Source organism: Salvia splendens, unplaced genomic scaffold, assembly GCF_004379255.2.
Source record: "Salvia splendens isolate huo1 unplaced genomic scaffold, SspV2 ctg519, whole genome shotgun sequence".
NCBI lineage: Eukaryota > Viridiplantae > Streptophyta > Magnoliopsida > Lamiales > Lamiaceae > Salvia > Salvia splendens.
In genome coordinates, this window is record NW_024599174.1 from 70,806 (window position 1) to 81,674 (window position 10,869).

Sequence of the window (10,869 nt, forward strand, 5' to 3'; positions counted from 1 at the left end):
TTCAGCTGGAGTGATTGTGGAAGATGGATGAAATCTATGGATTGTCCAGTTATGTCCCAAGGTGGAGATTTGTTATGAGGATTGGGGCAAAACTGCACAATCAGTTCAGTTCGGTTACCAATATACTGTTCGGCGATTAGGGACCGATATGCTGTTAGGTGATCTGACGAACTGCAATCATGCTCGGTGATTGGTCGAGTTTGTAGTCGTGCTCAGGGATTAACCGAGCTCAATGTTCGGTGTTGAGCTCGGTGCTCAGTGCTCGGTGTTGGTGCTCGGTGTTGGCCGAACTTAAACGAGTTCGGTGTTGGTGCTCGGTGTTGGCCGAACTTAAACGAGTTCGGAGTTGACAGTTGTTATTAACTGATGCACGTCGTCGGATGCGACTAGTTAGTTAGCTTTAAATGAAAGCCGTTAGGTTTGAACTAGTTGTTAGATAAGTGTTAGTTAAATAGAGCCGAGCTGTGGAAAAAAGAAAAGAGAATTTTTTCATCCAAGAGTTTTGTAATCTTCCACACAAATAAAACACAAGATTTCCATTGACTCTCCAAGAATTGTTTTTGGCTTATTCATTTTCATATCAAGTATTCGTTCTTCTCGTTCCGGAATCGATCTCGTTGTGATAACAAGATTGAGTCGCGTATCTGATAGCATTACATTTTGAAACTTAGAAAATCGAAACCACGAATCTACTTCTCACGTATATCTTGGATATCTTTATGATATATTTATTCAATCGAAGTTAAATTTAACATGAAATGATGAAACGGATGTGGATCCTGGATTTCTTTAAAAACACTACTTGTAATTATAAATTGAATCTTGCTTTTAACATCAATCAGAGTGGCGCAGCGGAAGCGTGGTGGGCCCATAACCCACAGGTCCCAGGATCGAAACCTGGCTCTGATAAATTTATACTGATAAGCGTCCAATTCCACTTTTTTTAAAAAAAAATTATTGTACGTTGTATTTTTAAATTCTTATAAATAATAGTATGATTTCATCTAACCACAATTAAAACTCATAGAATAGTCCACAGGAGTATATTGTCACAAAGTTATTATAAGGCTAAATATTATAGATTTTTGAACACGACAAATTTATATCGAATTATGCTTTATTTTAACATTTCGTCTTTAAATGTCTATTATAATTATTGGTGTACTGAATAAAGTATTGATTATAGTCTGACCCATCCACATGTGAAGATATAACTAAAACCAATTATTTTCAAATATATTAGGGCTAAACCAATTTTTTTCAAATATATTAGGGCATCCACAGTGGGCGGATGATAGTCCGCCCGATATGCGGACGATGACACATCCATCGTCCGCGCCCTATGCTTCGTCCGCGGACGATAGAGCTTCGACCACGCATCGTCCGCGGTATGGTCCGTCCCACTGCGGGTCACGCGGACGATACCGCGGACGATGCAACGCGTTTTCCTTTTTTATTTTTTTTAACTCTTCAAAATTTATTATATATATACACCCCAACTTCACTCTTCCATTCACTCCACTCTTCCATTCTCATTCTTCCATACACTAAAAAAATGAATCCCGGTGATTACCAAGTCCGAATAGTCAGATATTCAGTGGTGGTGCACGGTGGCCGGGTACAGACCCTGATGAATACCAGGCCTTTAACTCCAACCCCCAATAGATCCCGATTTCAGTACGGATTCGTACGGGATGTCAGACATGGAGTCGTTTCCCACCCGCGCCCACGCCCTACCCCACCGCCGCCGCCTCGGGCTCTTCCACCAAGAAGAAGCGGAACAGGCAAAGGGCCCACAAGTTGCCGCCTCCGGAGAAGAATGAAGAGTTCGCCCCAGGGAGGACGAACTACAACCCGGATGAAACCATCGTCTTGGTTAGATGTTGGATTGATATTTCGGAGGACCCGATGTTTGCCAACAACCAAAAGCAAACGCGTACTGGGAGCGCATCGTTGATCCCTACAACGAGGCCAAGCCTGCGGCCGCCTACAAGTGCCAGAGGGAGCAGCTCCGCAAGCACTGGGATCAGGTGAAGAAGAAGGTCAATTTGTTCTCGGCGGAGTACGAGAAGTGCTTGAGGGAGCAGGGCAGCGGCGAGAGTTTGACTGATGTGCGCGATAAAGCGCTTGCGTCGTACATTTCATTGTACGGCGATTTCAAGCATTACAACTCCCGGCTCCTCTTGAAGGACAAGCAGAAGTTCTAAGGAGGGATTATGCCCCTATCGGCTGCGGCGAAGAGGACGAAGAACACCGCAGGTGATTATACGAGCAGCGACAGCGGCGCACCTCCGATGGACCTCAACTAGCCGATGTACGAGGATGAGAGTTCCGGTATACCGATGTCCTCCCGGCGTCCCATTGGCGTCAAGGCTGCCAACAACAAGGGCAAGGCGAATGCGACATCCTCACAGGCCGCGGACCCAGACCCGATCCCGACCCCGATCGCGACCCCGACTTCGGCTGCGGGACATGCCTACGCGGAGTTGGTGGCGGCCTCCAACCGGAGAACGTTGTTGGACACGCACCACGCCCTCATGCAGTGCGAGGACCCGGGCAAAGCCGAATACCTCAAGTGGATGATCGATGATCTGCGACGCAAGCTGGGAATGAAGGATTAGTAATGTAGGATTTAGTGAACTTGTTTTTTATTTCTAACTCTTGTAATTTTTTTTAATTAGTAATGTAGGATTTGCCTTTAATCGTAGTGTTTTTTTTATATAATTTTGGATGATATATTTGAAAACATAAAAAAATTAATTAACAAAATAGTAGTGAAAACAATAGGATGGACTTTAGAGCGTCCCACTACAGGTGGAAGGGTAGGAGGATAGAATGATGATGTGATAGAGCATAGGACGGCCCAACGTGGATACTCTTACTATTGGGATGACCAAATATGTGGTATCCAAACAAAGTAAATGCATGACATGTGATTTAACTTTATATAAAAATCTATATCAAAGGGAGGGACGAAAGAGATCGAAATATATATAAAAAAATAGAGCTTGTAATGTACAGAAAACGTTATTGAGTCGATTAGTTGTAGGTATAATTCAATAATTGCGTGAACTAAAATGGGAGTGTGTAGTAATGCAATTGTGCATTGTTGCTATACCAACCACTCAAAATGAAAAGCTTCACCAAACAATTGCATTTTCTATGCCCATTATTAATACTTCGATACCCCTATTTGGGCCCACAAAACATAGCTTTCGTTTTTTTCTATCAAATTACCAAACAGTGTGGTATGATGTGACATTAGTCATGTTATATTTGTATTGCTTTATTCCGCGATTACATAAATGATTCATTGTAGTATTGTTTCTGAATTTTTTTAAAAACAATCTTAGTCATATATCATAATCCACAATTTGTATCCCTATTCCCTAGTTAGTAGTGACCACATTATTGATGGCGAAATGTACGCTCTCCATTATCTCAAGTACAATTTCATTAATAGCAATTAAATAATGCATTTTTTTTGGAACAAGACAGAAAATACAAACAATAATGTTCGGAAAAAACCATAGTGTGATTGATTCATTTTTATTATTGATTCATTTTTATTACTTTATTTATGCTTGAGTATATCTCCCTAATAAGAACTTTGCTTATATTTTTCATAATAAGATCATAGTAGTAAAATATAAGAGCATCATTAACGCCATGGGCCGGGCAGCAAATCGCGAGTCCCGGCCCGTCACAAGTGTTGGATGGAGGAGAGTCACGGCCTGGGCCGGTCCCGGGGCCGCATTTGCAGCCCTGCCCATGCGCGCGTTAATTGGTGCGGGACGTGACGCAACGCGGCCCGACCCAGGGTTATTTCGTGTTCGGGCCGGGTCGCAACGGATTTTTTTTTTAAATTCGATTTTTTTATAAATACTACTCCATCCATTTTTATACACATTCAACTTCATTTCAACTTCATATCTCTTCCTAAAATTTGAAAAAATGCCTCCTCGTCAAAGATTATTCGAAGCTCAAATGTCTTGGTTGTTAGCAGAGGCGGTACCGGCAATCCAAGAAGAAATCAACAACGAAGTAGAACGTTACCAAGCTGCTATTCAAGCTTGGAACGAACAACAAATCCGGGTACCACGTACTCGGATGTATATTCACCGAGACCGTGAACAAGCTGCCTTGCGGCTTTTTACGGATTATTTCTCTAGCGATCCGCGATGGAGTGATCAGATGTTCCATCGCTGGTTCCGGATGCTAACTCAAAGTTCACGGACCTAAAAAAAACTTGGAAATAGTAAAAAGTACCTCAAATGATACTAACTCAAAGTTTACGGACCTAAAATGATATTTTCAAAGTTCACGGACCTAAAATAATTATTTGACAAAGTTCGTGGACAAAAAATGATGTTCCCTCAAAATTAAATTCGATGTCCACAAAAGCAGGTCAATTTAAAGCGTCGAATATCGCTCTCTCATATTTCCAGCAACAATCATATCATATGAAAAGCTCAATCGTAGCCGTTGAATGCAGCGCATGACTACATCACAGGGGCCCACTCTCCACAGCCCAGCCCATTCAACGGTTCGGAAAGCTTCGTGTCTTGCTGTGCACCGTACGCGAAGTGTAGGGTATCACAACCCAGCTTGGAGCCAAAGATATCAAGCCGATTACTCGGAGCAAAATCAAGCCGGCTCGGTTGGGCCCCGCATGACTGTACTTGTCGTGATAAGCACATTGTCAAAATGATAAGCTTGACTGCTTATCATCTTCACTATTTTGCTCCTTCCGACAAATGAATTCATTTATTTGTGCTGCAATCAAGGCTGTGATCCCATTTCCTCCGTCGATATAGTTTAGAGAGAGAAACCCATTGTTTTTTGTATGCATATCTGTGAGAGATTGAACCCTACTTTCACCTTGAGTTCAGTGTTCTCTGCTTCAGTTGATTTTCTAAAACTCTTCATCTTCTATATTTAATTACACGTAATATTAATAAATATGAATATTAGGGTGTTTTGGGAGTGGGAGTGCTTTTTTTGTACCACACTGGAATCTTTATTTTGAAGGGCTATATTTTCTATTTTTTCTCATTTTTTCAGCTCCAACTTTTCCTCACTTATTAGCTCATAGATGGTAATCTTGAAATTGCTTTTGGGGTTTCCTTTAAGTGCCCTTTTCCTTTGCATCTCGGATTCGATTTAAAGCCACTTCATTTGTGTGATTCTTTTCCATTATTTAACCTCGGATGCAGCAATTCTTTATCAAAATTTCGGCCACATATTGTCGGTGGCATGCTCAAACGTTAAACCCTACATCCTATGCTGATCTTGCAAAAAAAAATTCAAGTTTTTCCCCTTAATTGAGGTGATCTTAAGGATCTAGGTTAATTCTGTGTTTTTTTCCTCTTGCCCTTTTTTTGGGGGGGAGGGTTTGTTTTTATTACTCCACTTTGTTTTTTCTTGTGTTGTACTCTATTATGTTGTACTACTAGTTCTTTTGCAGTTCATGTGAAGCAAAATTAAATGAAGGGATCGTTCTGATTCGCCCTTGATTTGCTTTTGGGTTTTTTGCAGATCCATTTCTGTAATCGCTTTTGAAAAGTTGCGCTGTGACTGAAGAAGAGTTGATTGAGATGTCTTCTCTGAGTAGAGAACTTGTTTTCTTGATTTTACAATTCCTGGACGAAGAGAAGTTTAAGGAGACTGTTCACAAGTAGGTTTATTGTTTTATTGATTTACATTTGTATGGTTCTTTTTTTTTTCTTGTCTGAAAATTGTGCATTTCATATTTTTGACCTGTCTAATAATAGGCTTGAGCAAGAATCGGGGTTCTTCTTAACATGAAGCATTTTGAGGATGAGGTGCACAATGGGAACTGGGAGGAGGTTGAAAGATACCTCTCTGGCTTCACGAAAGTGGACGACAATCGCTATTCGATGAAGTTGTTTTTTGAGATTAGAAAGCAGAAGTACCTTGAAGCATTGGATAAGTGAGATTTTAACACTCGTGATTTATAATCTGAATTAGCCCTTAAGAGATTAGAGTGGGTCGATTTATCATCGGTATCTGTGTTGTTGTGTAGGCATGATCTGTCCAAGCTGTTGATGTTCTTGTTAAGGATCTTAAAGTGTTTTCGTCCTTTAATGAAGAGCTTTTTAAGGAGATAACTCAGCTGTTGACGTTGGAGAACTTCAGGTACTTGTTCTTTTGTGATTGTTGGCAATCATCGTGACAGACGTTGAATATGTTTTGCTTGAATATGTCTCAGGGACAACGAGCAACTCTCCAAGTATGGAGATACAAGATCCGCTCGAGCTGTTATGCTAGTTGAACTGAAAAAGCTTATCGAGGCAAATCCATTGTTTCGTGACAAGCTGCAATTCCCTAACCTCAAGAACTCAAGGCTCAGGACGCTCATTAATCAAAGGTAGACTTCAATTTGACATGTGAATCAATCGTAACTATATGATATTTTTTATGATTACAAGAGGTTTGGCTATGGACTGATATGTCTGATATAGTTTAGTATTTACATGGTAACATGGGTAGGATTTATGCTTTGCCCCATGTTTTGTTGATTGGTATCTCGAAGCCTAAGGTATTTAGGAGATCAACGGTTTGGATAGAGGAGGTACTAATAATATTTTCATATGCAGCTTGAACTGGCAGCACCAGCTTTGTAAAACTCCCAAGCCGAACCCAGATATCAAAACACTCTTCGTGGATCATTCATGCGGACAGCCAAATGGTGCAAGCACGCCTTCTCAAGCAAACAATCCCCTGCTTGGAGGAGCAGTTCCAAAGCCTGGAGGCTTCCCTCTTGCTGCACATGCGGTTTGAATTTGTATATCTTATTTAACTGACGGAGTTTTCTTGCTGTGACTTGTTATACTTACTGGCCCGTGATTGATGATACCAGCCGTTCCAACCCATGCCTGTACCAGTTCCAACACCTCTTGCTAGTTGGATGTCCAATCCACCGGCTGGAACTCATCCAGCAGTTTCTGGTGGGCCTCTTCTTGGTCCTCCTCCGATTCCAGGTAGCACTCTCTCTTTATCAGTGACGAGGATCTAGATTATCTAAGATTCAAATCTCGCAATGCTTGCTAAGTTTTGTGCCTCGCAAGACATTATAATCTGTCTGGCTTGATTTGTTGAACATTCTAAGATCAATAAACTTGCAATGCATATTGTGTCGAAGGGTTGTCCGTATGGTTTGCAGTAGAGTGGTTTATATCGAGAGACCTGGAGATCTCTTATCTGCAGTCTTAACACTTTTATGATATTCACAGAGAAGTATATGGCAATTACCATGCAAGTTTTATTGGTGATATATATGGGTCGGACAAACCGAGTTAATTAGATGTCCTAAATTGTTCCATGTTTCATGAAACACCCCTTAACCTTTGTGCTCACAAAACTTGCAAGATTTCTAAGTGTATTTCTTGTTGAGTTCTGTACAGCTGGATTTAAGTATCCTAGGACTCCACCAAACCCATCTATCGATTTCCTATCTGGTGATTCTGATCACGTGAACAGAAGAACCAGGCCTTTGGGGATTTCTGATGAGGTAATTAGATGTTACGAAGATCAAATTCTTCAGATGAGATAATTCGTTGTTGTTACATTCATCAGGTTATATTATGTGTGCTTTCATATGCAGGCAAGTCAGGCTAGTCTTCCTGTGAATATACAGCCTCTCTCATTTCCTGGGATTGCTCACAGCCATACCTTCAGCGCTCTGGATGATTTTCCAAAATCTGTAGCATGGACTTTTAGCCAAGGATCAACTCCTATGAGCATGGATTTTCATCCTGCCCAACAAACGTTACTTCTAGGTTGAGTTAACTGGACAAGATATATTTGTGATTCTTTGAGGGTTTTTTTAATTTGTAAAAAATGTTGAATCAATAGTCTATGTATGTAATAAAACCAGTTGGCACAAATGTGGGAGATATCGGGCTGTGGGAGGTTGGTTCAAGGGAGCGGCTCATGCAGAGAAACTTCAAAGTCTGGGATCTGAGCAAATGTTCCATGTCTTTTCAGGTTGCCACGTATTTTCTTGACTGAAAAATACCTCAATGGTGTTTACGGAATTCATTTAATTTCAACAGGGTTTTGACTCGTTTGTTTAATTCAGGCTAGTGTGGCAAAAGACGCTGGTGTCTCGGTAAATCGTGTTATTTGGAGCCCTGATGGATCTTTGTTTGGTATGAGTTTAGATGATATATTTTCCAATCGAAGAAATCTTAGAGGAAGCTATCTGATTTGTTATCTTTAACTTTCTGCTTAATAGGTGTTGCATATTCTAGACACATCGTACAAATTTATTCATATCATGGGAAGAATGATGTTCGTCAGCATTTGGAGGTATTATATGATCATTCGACCTTTATTTACTTGCTAGAAAGTTTATGGTTTATTTGAGAAATTGCTACTGGGTACTTGTGTTCCAGGTCGATGCTCATGTTGGTGCAGTAAACGATCTTGCATTCTCCCATCCCAATAAGCAGCTCTCGGTGATAACCTGTGGGGATGACAAGCTTATCAAGGTTGTTTAGGATACACTCTAGCTTGAAAGAATCGAACAGCTTCATGTGATATCACTCTCTTTATCTTTAATTTCTAGGTCTGGGATGCCACCACTGGTGCAAAACAATATACTTTTGAAGGTCATGAAGCCCCTGTTTATTCGGTGTGCCCTCACAATAAAGACAGTATCCAGGTAATAAAGCATCATACCATTCTATTTTTATATAACTTGAGTATATCATGCCAATCTTTAGCCCCCTCATGACTAAGAATATCTATAGCATTGCTGTAGGGTTTATTAAGATCTTGTAGTGGTTATGATCTCTAATTTCCTGTGTCATTTTCCAGTTTATCTTTTCTACAGCTTTAGATGGAAAAATTAGGCATGGCTATATGATAATCTGGGGTCTCGAGTTGATTATGATGCCCCTGGTCGTTGGTGTACGACTCTGGCCTACAGTTCTGATGGAAAAAGGTTATAACCTGCTGCTGCATTTCGATTTATTGTGAATTGTCACTCAGCCATATTATAATTTGGCAATTTCTCGCTCAGGCTTTTCTCCTGTGGGACTAGTAAAGAAGGAGAGTCCCATATCGTAGAATGGAATGAAGTGAAGGAGCTGTGAAGAGAATATATCAAGGTTTCCGAAAACGGTCGTTGGGGTAGTGCAGTTTGACACTGCTAAAAACAGATTTTTGGCAGCTGGTGATGATTTTTCCATCAAAATCTGGGATATGGATAACACTCAACTTTTGACCTGTATTGATACCGATGGAGGTCTTCCTGTGAGTTTCAGTCATAGCATCGTAATATACACCCACACACACACCTTTGCATATATATTATGCGAAAAGCACTGCGCATTGTGCCTCAAATTTGCTTTTTCACCAATGCCAGGCAAGTCCTCGAATCCGCTTCAGCAAGAATGGGACACTGCTAGCTGTTTCTGCCAATGACAATGGGATCAAGATATTAGCAAACACTGATGGTTCCGCGTACTACGTGCCTCTGAGAATCTGGTTTTCGATGCCTCGAGAACATCTGAAGGCGCCAAGGTAAATTCTTCAGACATATTTCCAACTACTTCTTGTGAAAGAATGAGATTATGAAGAAAAAAAAAGATGGGAAATATTTACTAAAGCTTTTCGTATTGTTACCTGTAGCCAGTTGTAAGCCCCATATCTGCAGCAGCTACAAGTAGCATGGAACTTGCAGAGAGGGTGGCGGCCTCTGCAATGGTTGGTATTCCGCGGTTTTCTCCTTTCTGCTGCAAACGATGTGCTATTATTTAGACCATGAATTGGAATTTTAAACACCTACTCATTCTGAATTTCGTTCTTGGTGGACTGCGCTTCACCTTACTATTTGCAATTTGTGTGTGCTGAAAGCTTAGTCTTTGATTTTTGTTAGAATCGTGACACGAGAGACCATGGTGATGTTAAACCTAGAATAGCAGCAGAGGATGCTAATGACAAATTAAAGAATTGGAAGCTTAGTGAAATCAACGAACCATCTCTGTGCAGGTCATCAAAACTTCCCGAGCATTCAAAAGTAACAAAGGTATAATGCTCAATAATATGTAAGCGTCTAATGCATTTGTATTGGAGCTCTTAACATATTCAAGCTGTTGGTCTTGTTGCAACAGATATCTAGGTTGACATATACTAATTTCAGGCAATGCCATACTGCATTATCTTCAAATGCGATCCATTTGCTTTGGAAATGGCCACGGAGTGACCCTAATTTTAGTGGAAAGGTGAGAACAAAAATGAAGCTACTTCCCTCTTTAACTGTGAGTTTCAATCACTAATCGCTATGAAACGATGCTCTCTGTAGGCAACCACTAGTGTTTCACCTCAGTTATGGCAGCCATCAAGTGGAATCTTGATGACCAATGATATGCCTGATGTGAACCCCGAGGAAGCTGTTCCCTGCTTTGCCTTGTCTAAAAATGACTCTTATGTAATGTCAGCCTCAGGGGGGAAAATCTCTTTGTTAACATGATGACTTCAAGGTGACTTAGAGCGATAGATTATGTTTCGTGTTTCGGTGTGCTCCTGCCCATGTGCATGAATTTTCACCCCTCACTTTTTGGATAACTGCAGACTATGACCACTTTATGCCTCCGCCACCAGCAGCAACATCCTTAGCTTTCCATCCTCAAGATAACAACATAATCGCTATTGGGATGGATGACTCATCTATCCAGATATTTAACGTTAGGGTGGATGAGGTATCTCATAAGCACATAATATCAGCATACATTGTCCTTGTGGCTAGTCAAAAGGTCTAGTAGCTTATCGATAATATCCGCTTCTTGCAGGTTAAAAGCAAGCTTAAAGGACATTCTAAGCGTATCACGGGCCTTGCTT

The 10,869-nt window shown here is 40.8% G+C and overlaps 1 non-coding gene and 1 pseudogene across 1 annotated transcript; both read left to right on the forward strand.

The window, feature by feature from the left end:
* The first annotated feature begins 837 nt into the window (after positions 1-837).
* Positions 838-909, forward strand: TRNAM-CAU. The gene has a single exon. It is a non-coding gene; the product is annotated as a tRNA-Met (tRNA).
* A 4,991-nt stretch (positions 910-5,900) lies between these two features.
* Positions 5,901-10,501, forward strand: LOC121790449 (annotated as a pseudogene).
* The last annotated feature ends 368 nt before the right edge of the window (positions 10,502-10,869 follow it).